Source organism: Camelus bactrianus, chromosome 13 (assembly GCF_048773025.1).
Source record: "Camelus bactrianus isolate YW-2024 breed Bactrian camel chromosome 13, ASM4877302v1, whole genome shotgun sequence".
Lineage (NCBI taxonomy): Eukaryota > Metazoa > Chordata > Mammalia > Artiodactyla > Camelidae > Camelus > Camelus bactrianus.
In genome coordinates, this window is record NC_133551.1 from 7880276 (window position 1) to 7892857 (window position 12582).

The 12582-nt window shown below is 42.7% G+C and overlaps 1 long non-coding RNA gene across 1 annotated transcript in view; it reads right to left on the reverse strand.

Moving 5' to 3' along the window:
- Positions 1 to 8705: 8705 nt before the first annotated feature.
- LOC141579545 (uncharacterized) overlaps positions 8706 to 12582 on the reverse strand; it is a 50023-nt gene continuing 46146 nt past the window's right edge. Inside the window, exon 4 of the long non-coding RNA XR_012511113.1 lies at positions 8706 to 10605. This is a non-coding gene — a long non-coding RNA (uncharacterized LOC141579545). The remainder of the gene's footprint in view (positions 10606 to 12582) is intronic.

Below are 12582 nucleotides of genomic sequence, written 5' to 3' on the forward strand. Positions count from 1 at the left end.
AATCTTTATGTGCCCAAGCTTCATCATAATTTCAAACTTAAAGGATTTAAATATGGGAGATGGATGCCAAGTTCTGGGAATAGATTTTCAGGATAACAGCCAGGATTGGTAAAAAGTAGGGAGAATGGATACAGCCTTTAAAAAGAAATGTTATTTTACAATTTCTGGGAGATAAATTAAAGTGTTTGTTGGGATTCTGTCAGGAATGTTTAATTGGGAGACCTACCTCCCATTTTCATGAAATAAAATAATTTTATTATTTGTTTAGTGCCTACTGCCTAACAAATAAGTATCCCCTATGCATATAGTTTTATCGTTTAATCTCTACAAAGATTCCCTGGAGAACACAAGTGTCACAGGTGAGGGAACCAAGATCGTCCAGGGTATGTGGCTGGAAGGCAGATGGGCTGGATGGCTTACCCTCCAGGCTGAGACAGAGACACCAAGGTTTATTGACAAGCGTGTTGTTGAAGTGGTTTATTTAATACTTTGCTTCCTTGATGAAGTGGATCTCTTGAAATTGTTTATGTCTGGATTATCTTCCCCTCTCTCCTCTGCCTCAGGACTTCTCCTCATAAGTAGTATGAATTCAGCCTGAACTGATTCAGGAAAATCAGAAAATAAAAAATTAGCCCACACAAATGCCTGATAAGTCTTTGTATTTCAGTACTTCTTAAAACTCTTAGAAACGCAAGGAAGGTGTGTTACCTCGGGGACTGAGTGCATTTGAAGTGTGAGAAATGTAAGTGTGATCTGGTAAAGGCACAGGCTCTATAGACAGTGATCCGGGTTTGGATACTGGCTCCCCTAAGTACTGGAAACATGACCACCCAGAGCCTCAGTTTCTTCATGTGTTAAAAATGCTGATGGAGCTCACTTCCAAGTGGCTAGGTCAAAATGAGATGGTACGAGTGACTCTCAGGCAGAATGCTTGTAACAGTGCTAGTTGCTCTTGCTGCTTTATACTGTCTTCTTAGGTAATTCCGTTGTCCATTGGCTTGCAAATACCTCCTCATTTGATTTAAAAAAATAGCATGGCCTAAAAATTTTAAAAATAAGGAATGAAGATTTACTGATTAATGCTGGTTGTATTTTTATAGGTCATTTATTAAAAAAAAATTAGGAGTTCTCTAAAGAGAATTTATTCTGTGTGCCTAGAATATGATTCAGTTAAAAATGATTTTCCTTTAAATACTTTTCAGAAATTATCTGTGATATTTTTCTTGAATAGTAGTTTAAGCTTTCTGAGGAGGTTTTACATTTAGAAAAGTTTATTCTTGTAACAATTGACACGTTAAATAAATGTATCAAACCCTGGACAGCATAAAGCCCTGGCTTTTTTTTTAAATATATATAATTTTGGTGGTTAGTGCTAGGACATATTATTATTTATTAACGGTTTTGATTTTGCTTCTGGGTTGTCCTAGATTTCGGCGCATGTGCCTGGGAAGGCCTCTCGGGCAAAGATGGTTATTTAAGAAGGTTGTCATTGTAAATGCTCTCAAGAGGATTAAACAAATTCCACAGCAAATAAATGAACATGTTTGGAAGGTTTTCCACCCTCATGTAATTTCCAGGAAACAGACATGATTCACTTGCTAAACCAAACACACAGGTACAGTAATGAGCCTGGCTCACATGACTGGACAGCACGGAGGGAGCCTCATTTATTGGCGTGGGTTACGCTGCAGGAAGCGCAACTGAAATTTTAATTAGAATTTATTTCCAGCGAGTGCTGCTTCCGTGTTTTTCTCCCCAATATAAGGAAGTGCCCTCTTTGCCTGGCCATCAGTCTGCAGAGCCCCTCGTCTCACACACTCCCCTGTTCATCAGAAGGCTGATGGAGCCAGTTTGCTTAGACACACTTAGCTACACTCGCAGCGGGGATCATCAGTCTCTTCTGTGTGTTCACCTCCACGTGCAGGGGAGAAAATCAACTTTTGCTGCCGACAAACGCTAATTGACTACCAGTTGTTTCAGAGGGACTGTGATGTTGAAAACTGGTGTCCCTTTCATTTTTATATGTTGGATGCTGACAAATTGCACGGCCACACCCCCACTGTAAGTACACCCACCAGGGAGGGTGTCGGAGCTTGAATCTGTGTGTTTTAGTATTCTGATTCTGGCACTTGTCAGCTTTCAGTGTTCTCGCTGGGTTTGGGAGAGTATTTCTCAAGCGATTTCTTTGGCTACCAATAAATTTGCAAAGCCGTCTCCTTCAGTGGAGTTCCGATGAGCTGAGTTGGGAGGGGCATGTGAAATTTGGGCTGGCAGAGAGGTGCAATGAAAACTAGCCACCATCTGGTTACCTCTCATTTTTTATGGGCCAAAGATGCTTGTCTTCTTTTCTTTCCTCCTCCATCCATCCCTTCAGGTCAGGGAGTCGTCTTCAAGAATTTCATCCTAAAATGTAAAGTAATGATGAAGGCATTGTGTTTCTGTTGTTGATTTCATTTGATTTGCATTCATTGTTAAAGATTTTCTGGTGAGGTTCTTATGAGCTCTTAAAAGCTGGAAGAGCAGCACAACCAAGGAGAGAAAGTCAGAGAAACGTGTCAGCGGCCCCTGTGAGGTCTGCGGGACGAAGGCAGGAGGTGGGGCAGAGGCAGCACCGTGGCCTCCACTGCAGCCCTGAGGGCAACGTGAGATGTAAAGCCACCGTCTCTTGTCACCATGTGTTCTAACAGAACTCCCACTAAAGAAATGCGAGGAGATTTGGGGAGGCCTTACCTTTTACCGTCTGGTCAAACATCTTTAATGCTGACTTTATTTATTCAAGATGACACAGAGATCACCTGCAGAGCGTGAGGGAGTGGTGCTTGCTTCCTGTCTTGCCCGCCCCAGGCTCACTCATCAGACACCTGATCCTCGCAGGCACTGCAGTGCCCGTGGGGGGCGCTCTGCTCCTCGGGGAGCTGGGCACGGGAGTGCGCACATTGGAGCCCGCTGCACCAGCGCTGATACATCTCTATATGTTGAGCCCTTTGTGTAAGTAGTAGAGGTGGGATCCAGAGTCTTCCTGTGTCTACGGAGTTCTCCAGCAAAGCCAACTTGGAGGAAAGAAAGAAAATGCCTACTGTTCCATGACTGTGTCCTAAGGGTTTAAAGCTCATGCGGAGCACACGTGAGATCTCATTCAGTAAATACTCTGGGGTCTTTACTCTGACTTGTCATGAATTTGGCATTCTCATAATGTTATTTCTCTTAAAACATGTCTAAGCAACCATTTTTGTGTGATGGTTATTGTGCGTAAGTGTCCTGAAGAAACTGTTGTGGATGGAAGTGTGGGCATCAGTGGTACAAGAATGTTTGGTGGTCCTGGGGGCTGCCCGAGCTCCACACCATTTGTTACCAGCAGTCTTTCAGATTGCATCTTATTCCAGAGCTCACCGGGGCTCCCATCTCTCACTACGTGTCTTGAGAGAATATTTGTTCAGAGGGGAGGGGACAGGATGCTTCCAAGTCTGGGTTCTGGGGTTCCCTGTCTAAAGGTGGCACTGGCACAAATCCTTTATTCATGGAGTAATGAAGCCCCCCAGTCTCGTGGCTAATTGGGACTCCCTGTCCTTCTTCATGTTAGGAGCCTGAGGGCTTGGGTTAGGCCCCCAAACCTGTTTTTGGTGAGCTTTCAGCCCTATCACACCACCTGTGTTTTCCCGTTTCAGTCACATGACTTTGATTTTTGCAGGTAGGTGTGAATCCTGGACATTACCTGGGACATCAAGGTTTCCCCTACAGTAGGGACAGTGAAGAAACTTCACCCCGTATGGTGTGTTCGGTGTCCTCGAGGACAAGTAGGGACCCACAGATAGATGTCTGAATGGGTGGTGATCAGGCCCGAGTCTTGAAAGAACCGAGATTCCATTACTGTTTTAAAAGTGAAATTGAGGGATTAATTCTGGAAGGTCTGATGCAACTGAGATTAAAATTATTATATGGTTTTTATTGTTAGCAGAAGTGGTTTTTAACCCTTAGACCCAGTCCCCCCTATTTATAATAAATATTTTGTAACCTTTCTTTTCTGGTGCCCGGAAGTGAACGTCATAGAAAATGTAACCTAACTATAAGTATGATAAACAAATAGACAGGTAGATGGAAAGATGGGATACCCAAATTCTTATATTATGGGGTATTTTATATTCTATGCTAATTATTGACCTCTCAGGACAAAAGGCACATACAAAGGGAGTCACTTCTAATAAACTATTTTTCCAACCCTTACCTAACTGGGAAACAAGTGGCTTCACAATGAGCACCTCCCAGGTCCCCGGGGAAATCTTCTTGTCAGAGTTACACTTGCTTATGGTGTCCTGTGCCAAGTGCAAGCAGATGCGGTTTGGAAGCTGCCCGGAGGCTGACTCTGGGGATTCCTTCTCCGTCGCAGCTGTGAGGGAGCCTTGCATTTCCTGACCACAACAACAGAGGCGATTTTGAATCACTTAAAATTGCCATACCAGTGTATATCACAACCCTCACAAGATAAGTTGAATAAAGTAGAAAACTTTAAGTGTCTCCTTTAGGATAGAAATAGGGTATAAAAGAAATCATGAATTAAAAAATTCTAGTGCCCGAATAAGTGCTACATTGCACTGGCTGCATCATAAGTTTAGAAAACTTCATTACCACTTTACATACCACATCTTATAGTTAGATTTTATTAATGTTTTTTTCCCTAAAGAAAAAAAAAATCATTTCATGAGTTCTTGCGTCATAGATGACGAGCAGAGTGCAAGTGTAAAACCAGGAATCTAGATGCTGGTTAGTCTAGACCATCTCCGTCACTGCGCAGATCATCTTTACTCATTTTACTGCACTTTTTAGAATCACCTTCTCACTTGGAAAAACCCCTGTGTCAGTTGGATTTTTTAGTAAAACAATTCTTTTTCTTACCTAGAACATATGTGATGTTTTCAAGATGATAAAAAAAATTTGCCCATTGCATTTAAACAGTTGCTAGTTCTCGTAATTTATGGCTCACTGTCTCGTATTTATCACAATTGGAGAATTGTGTTTACTTTCTGCAAATTCTCATTGCTTTGGTGACGCAGGGACACGTGTCCTTACTGGATGGATTATGAAAGTAGTTGTTTGCATTCTCTCCCTAAATCTGGAGTACTGTGTTATGTTTCCTGTTAACTTAAAAAATAGGAATATTGTTAATTACCTAAATATCTAACCTCACACCAGTGATGCATATCAAATTGGTCCAAATGGGAATTCCAACATTAAATGAGACAGTAATTTCACAACCCACTTTTCCAAAAATTTGGATTGATGGTTCAATTATACCAGGGACATTAGCTGTTTTAATTGAATCAATCATTGCTTTCTTCAATAAAATTTTCCATTCCATCTGCTCTTTTGGTTAATTGTTCTTCAGTGTTTCATTTGCTTTCTTTCCCAAAAATATATGATTTTGGCTTTTGTCATTGAAAATCCTTGCTGGTTTTGCTACCTCATGCTGGAGAGGAAGGCTTGTGACTGTTTTATAGTCACTGGTTTCATGTTTGTATGAGTGCTTAATGCCACGTTGCAGGGGTGTGGAGACCTAATGAAGTGTGTACATAAAAGGCTTATTCTACACTGAGTGCAGGGTTAGTGTTCACAGCCCATGTCATCAGTATCATAATTAATCCATTACAATCATCCTCTATTAATCAGTGTTTTCCTTCTAACGTTTCCAGGAGAGGAAATGTAGTAGTCTAAATGCAAATCTTTGCCAAACTTTCAGTCAATTCAATACCTTTAAAGCTTTGCTTTCAATAGGAATGTGTGCCTGCTATCCCTACTTCTGCTCCTCCTGACCCAGGACGCAGTCTCCACAGCTGATGATCCATGAGGTACTGGATTCTTGATCTCATGGCTCTGTGTGTTCTGAGATATCTGGAGACTTCAGCACTGTTTTAGGGGCTTTGGGTCCCACCTCTTCATAGCATTGCTGAGATGAGATCTGTGGGTTCACCCTCATTCTTGAGTGTATTGTGCATTTTTCCTAGAACCAACACACTCCACCGTGGCAGCACTGCTTTGACCACGTGCTGGGACAGCGTGTGCTTGTCAGTTCTTGGGTTTAAATTTTCTGTTCTAATTTCTATAATGGGGTATATTGACAGATAAACTCCATGTAAACAGAAGCTCTGTGGGGTTTTCAGCAACTTCTAAGAACATAAATATTCCTGAAGCAGCTAATCTTCCTCCCAACAAGTGAGGAGCAAGCCGGCAAGTCCTGGGCGCCTGTGGCGGCCAAGCTGTGCAGCCCAGGCTGCTCACCGAGGAACAAGGAGAAAATCTTAAAAACCTACTTCAATGCTGTCTTTCACAGAATCCCAGAAATGAACGTTTTAATATCTAAAGAGGGGTGATTTTTTAAAATAAATTTTTTATTTTTTTCCTTTTTCAGTTTTATTAGGTAGAATTTTTACAGTTCAACTTCACATACACATATTGCATGCAAATATATGTATAGAGCATACTGCATTTTTTAGTTTACATATATGTACTAATTATTGTTTCTAAGAACAGATTAGAGCTTTAGATTTTTAAAATTAGTTACCAGAGGAATAAGGACATCTACAAAAGAATAAACAGAATATGGTAATCCAATCACAAAGGACAGTCAGATGTGCTTGCATATATTCAAGAAATCAAAACAATATTTAGTTCATTTGTGGTCTTATTATTATTGCTATTAATTTTAGATTCCCCATAAATGAAGTCATATGGCATTTTTCTTTCTCTTTCCACCCCACTTCACTTAGAATGACAGTCTTCAGGTCCATCCATATTGCTGCAAATGGCATCTTTTATGGCTGAGTAGTATTCCATTGTATATATGTATCACCTCGTCTTTATCCAGTCATGTGCTGATGGACATTTGTGTTGTTTACATGTTCCTTGTTCTATGTCCCTTCTGGCAACAATTACGGATTTTAAATATTTTCCACCTTAAAATCCTTCCTGAAGGAGATGTGGTAACTGGAATCAAAAACAGTTACAGCACAGGGTTGTGTGTGATGGGCCCTGGGGGCTTGGTATAAAGGTTGGCAGAAAGGATTTCAGATTCTGATCAAATGAGTCCTCCTCTTGTAGCCCTGCTGACCGCCTCTCTCACGGCCTGCCCTACAAGTCTGACCAGTCCCTTCTGTGAATCCTACTGTATTGTGCACAAATTTTGTCCAATTGGTGTCATCCAGTATGGACCTTAAGTGAGGCACCCAAGCTCCTGTGTTGGTTTCTTCCATCAGCCCTTAACTTCCTTGGGAGCCAGGACTGTCTCATTGCCCCAAGGATCCCTAATGCCTAGTGAGATGCCTGATAAAGCTGATACTTAACGAGCACATTGGTCAAATGGAAAAACCTGATCAAAAAAAGGCCCTCATTTTTCAGACATGCCTACTTGAGCACATAGGGTAAAATGACATGTCTTCTTGGATTTGCTGTCAAGTACTTCAACAAAGGACAAATAAAAGAACAAAGGTCTGAATAAAGGAAATATGGAAAAGTTTGTGAATACCTTAATCTGGGTGATGGGCTGATTGTACTATACTTACTGATGTACACTTAATTTAGTTTATAATTTTACTGTCATTAGCTGAATAGCAAGTATTAATACGTATTAATTGAAATCCTTAGAACTGAATAAACTTACCCCACACAAAATCCTTAATATCCTAGTAGTTTGTCTTTCAGAAATCTTTTCCCACAAAGACAGGAAAAAAGGGAAATGCAGATCCGTGGAGTATTTCCACGTTGTCAAAAAACCAAAGGCCGATACAAAAGAAGAGATTGTAAAAAAGATAAAGAGGCTGAAATCAATGTCCGGAAAACCTAGCTAACAATCCTAAATGGCCCAACTTAACTAACCTCAGCACTGCTGCATCAAGAATGGGGCAAATAGCACCTAGTGGATTTTTTTTTTTAATAAATAAATAATGATCCAGTTCCTACCACAGGCAATTATGATAAGACTGAGTATAAGTTTTAACACCAACTAGTGTACAAATCATAATTTCTACTTGATTCAAACTGCTCCTTCTATAAAATTTGAATCTTTTTATTCTTAAGACAGATTTGTGGCCTATGACCTAGTGATAGAATTTTCAACTGGCTTGTATTAAAAAAGTTCACCATAGTGAGAATTTATTACATCAAGTATTCCTTTTTGGGAAACCCATGTGCCTTGTCACTCTCTTTCATAAGATTTCCTGTGGAAAATTCAATCCTTCATTCAGGAAATGGCTGAGCATTATATCTCATGGAAAACCTTCATAAACTGCAACACAAGAAAATGAAAATGAAAGTGAGCAGCCCGTGAAGCCAGCAGACACACAGCGCACGGCTGTGTTCTCGCCTCGAATTTCTGTAACCAGCAGGGAAAATGTGCATTTCAAGAAATAGACATAAACAATTTTCAGGAACTGAGCACACAATTTCCCTTTCAGGGTTTAGTGGGCTTCCATTTAATTCTATGAGAAATGTTTAAAACAACAGAACAACACCTGAGATAGGGTTTAAAGTAACGTTTATGTCTTAGTGAAAATAAAGCCAACTGATAGTTATCATTTTTACTTTATTTGATCTCACTCTCTTACTTTACCTCCCCAACCTCCTCCACAAAATGATGGTGAACATCCCCTCCTGGGTCAGAAGGCTAAGTGGAAAGTACCAATCAAATGGAGGTGTGCTTTGTTGTTTATTTTTCAAAACAAACAAGTTTCATTCATGTGATTTAATAATTAAGATCAGAAACAAAGTCTACTCAATAAATGGTAGCCAACACATGTCATCATAGCTGCTCATCAGGTTTGGCCCCACGTTACACACTTTTACATGGACATGTGCCATGTGCTGTCATGGGAAACGGTGAGTGGGGACAGGGCCTCTGCTCTCACAGCGCACAAAGCCTGGTGGGGGAGGTGGTGTTCAATCATTGCCTTTTTTTTAATGTACTTACAAATTATGGGAAATGCTATTTAAAAACAACAAAATGAGTCAATGAAAGTGAAAAATACAAGGACAGTATTTAGGCTGAGGGAAGACAGGGAACCTCTTTGAAGAGCTGACACTCCACTGAGACCCAAAGGACAACTCCGGTGCTGCAGGTGAAGGGCAGGGACACATTGATAAAGGGCTGATATCCAGAATATACCAAAATCTCTTTAAACTCAACAAGAAGGATGAACAACCTGATTAAAAAATGAGCAAAATGCCTGAACACACACCTCATCAAAGAAGAAATCTAGATGCCAAAGAAGTCTATGGAAAGATGCTCCACAGCATCTGTCATCAAGGGGATGCAGACTGAAACAGCGAGGTATCACTGCACACCTGTCAGAACTGCCAAAACGCAGAACACTGACAGCACCGAATGCTGGTGAGGATGTGGAGCATAAGGAATTCTCATGCATTGCTGGTGGGAATGTAAAATGGCCCAGATATTTTGGAAGACGGTCTGGCAATTTTTTACAAAACTAAACGTACTCCTAACATATGATCCGGCAACTGTGCTCCTTGGTGTTTACTCGACGAAATGGAAACTTATGTCCACAAAGAAATCTGCATACAGATGTTAATATCAGCTTTATTCATAATCACCAGAACTCAGAAACAAATAAGCTGTTCTTCAGTAGGTGAATGGATAAACTGTGGTCCAGCCAGAAAATGGACTATTATTTGGTGCTAAAATGAAATGAGTTATCAAGGCATGGAAAAGACATGGAGGAACCTTAAATGCATATTACTAAGTGAAAGAAGCCAATCTGGGAAGGTTCCGCAACTGTCTGATTCCAACTGTATGGTGTTCTGGGAAAGGGAACACCAAAGAGACTAAAAGATCAGTGGCTGTCAGAGGCTAGAGGGGAAGGAGCAATGAATGAGGTGCAGCACGGAGCATTTTAAGGTCACTAAGACAGACTACTCTGTATGATGCTGTGACGGCGGATACATGTCATTGCACATCTGTCCAAACCCACAGAGTGCACACCACCAAGTGTAAATCCTAGTGTCAAGTCTGGGCTCTGGGTGATGATGACGTGTCAGTGCAGGTTCACCCATTGTCGCAAATGCACGCTCTGGTGCAGGCGTCAATAGTGAGGAGCTGTGGAGACAAACTGCAGTTCATACACCTAATCCAGCCCCAGCCAACGCTGTTAATAAAACTCTGTGTGTGTGTGGAATGTCCGGCTGCTCTGGCGTCTGAACAGCAGAGCTGAGCAGCTGCACCAGAGATCAGGAGGTTTGCAGACACTGAAATACTTACTCCCAAGCCCTTGACAGAAAAAGTCTGCTGAGCCCTGTTCTAAACGAATCAGGATTCACCCTGATGAGACAGGACAGCAGGGCCCAAACCAGGCATGGTTAATGGGACTGAAGCAATGTTTTAGTTCCAACACCTTTGCTGAAGTCCTCCAGATCCAGCGACAGACTGTAGCCAGGAAGCGTCTGCAGAAGGAGTCGGTAGCAGGCCTTACCGCCAGGCTCCGTGATGCCGGGGGCCGCGCGCTGCACGGGGGCCACCCGCTTGCAGAAGGCGGACTTGCGGTGGAAGCCGATCAACTCATAGAGCTCGGAGAGGATGCTGCACTGCTGAATTCTCTCCTAGGAATGCTGAAGCACAGGGAGAAAAGCAACAAGCATCTGAACGAAACATGTAAGTGAAAAAAACCCGTAAAAAATTTTCCCTTAAATCAGAGACCCAATGACACTGGAAGGAAGAGGAAGGCTGACTTCGTGCACTGATGGGACCGGATGCAGAAATGCAGGGAAGCAGCGCTGTGCAGACGCTCCAGACCCCCTCTGGTCCCCACCTTTCCGCGTTCCTCCTCTCCTTTTACTAGAAAGGCCCGTATTACCTGAAACAGAGGAATCTGCTACCTAAACATGGGACACAGAGAAGGGAAAGAGGAAAAGGACGGGAAAGTAAAGGAACAACAGTTCATCTACACCCTAGGGTTTGGGCGGGACTTTCACCAAACACACAACCTCTCAAAGCACAGAGCACACAGTGAGAGGCTGACAGAGTGACTGCGACTTCTGCTCCTTAAACATCAGCTACCTGCCAGCACACGCTGTGCCCGTTACTGAATCATTACAATCATTTCAGAAACTATTACTACCCCGGCTCACAGGCAAGGAAATCTGAATCTCGGGGAGGATTTATTATCATCCTGGACAAATTCCCACTGCCCAGAAGTGTCAGAGCCTCCGGCAGACCCTGGACTAAAATGCTCCTCATCACCACGGGCACTGAGTCTCAGGCTGAGGCCACGTTAGTTCTGCACGGGCCCAGAGCATGAGTCTGTGGGACAGGGAATGGTCCCACTCGAAGTGCCAGGCCAAGGCCCTCAGGAACCTATGTAATGAAACCAAATACCCAAACTCATTTCCAACCCGCTGCCCTGTCCGGGAGGACTGCTCGGCACATCTGTGCTGTCACCTGTGCACAGGCTGTGCAAGGGGCCCAGACAGTGACGTGACGTCCCAATGGAAGTGGCTCGGAGACCGCTTCATCACAGGACAGACTCTCCCGGCTTCCAACGTTAACTCTCCATTCCATTTCCAACTGGAAAGTAAGTTTAGACTTGTTTTCCTCTCCAGAAACAAAGAGAGCGGTAACATCAGCGGGAAACTCAAGACTGAGGAAGAGTCTCCTGGCCATTTGGAAGGATAGGCTGGGGAGGGAACAGAGACAGGGATCAGAAAGACCCGTGTTCCAGTCCAAAGTCTGCACGTCACTCGCTTTCACAGTTTCCTTATTAATACAGGTGATAAAATCTAATTATGATTGTTGGGAAAACTAAATGAAATAACGTATGCCCCTAGCATAGGTGTAAAATCCTAAATGAGTGTTCCAGAAATGGACGTGACCATGGTAAGATACTGTCTGCCAAGTCTTGTGTGCTAAGCTCACATCAGCCAGCCAGAGATGTTCCAGAGAATGCCTCAACAGCCAGCAGCCTTCTCCAACTTGGAAACTCACAGTGTCCGAAGAACAGGCAGTGGTGGATGCTTTGGGACACTCTGGAGGTAGCACTCCAGTGATGACTTTAAAAAGCTGGGGAGAATTTAGGGGACCATACAGTTCAAATACAGTAAACTCATTCCATGTCTACAAATATTCATCTCTAGCCATGATGATTCAGAGAGGAAATACATATTCAAACGTACATCATTTTCCCACATAAGTGCATCAAAACAATTTGGAAAGAATGTCACTTTCTTCTCTAGATCACACAGTGGGGATTACGAGGTTTGTACTGAAAGCCCTATGTGTAAATCATCTGCAAAAGTAACTGGGTCCATTATCAGTCATCATCATTCGAAGGGAAGGATGGAAAAAAACAAAGCCAAGCTAATACGCTCCGGTATTTTGTTGGGTTACGTTGTCACAGAGGAGACGGACAGGTCATCAAGGAACCACTCTGCCGTGATCACGGAACCAGGGAGCGGGATGGGCGGCAAGATGTAAGGCGCAGCCGTAGCTGTGCCCGCGCTTCTAGGCAGGTACCCAGTCACTTCGACAAGGTGTCAAAAGTGTATGCCAACGTCCTCATCACCTGTCATGCATTAAAGAGAAATGGAAAC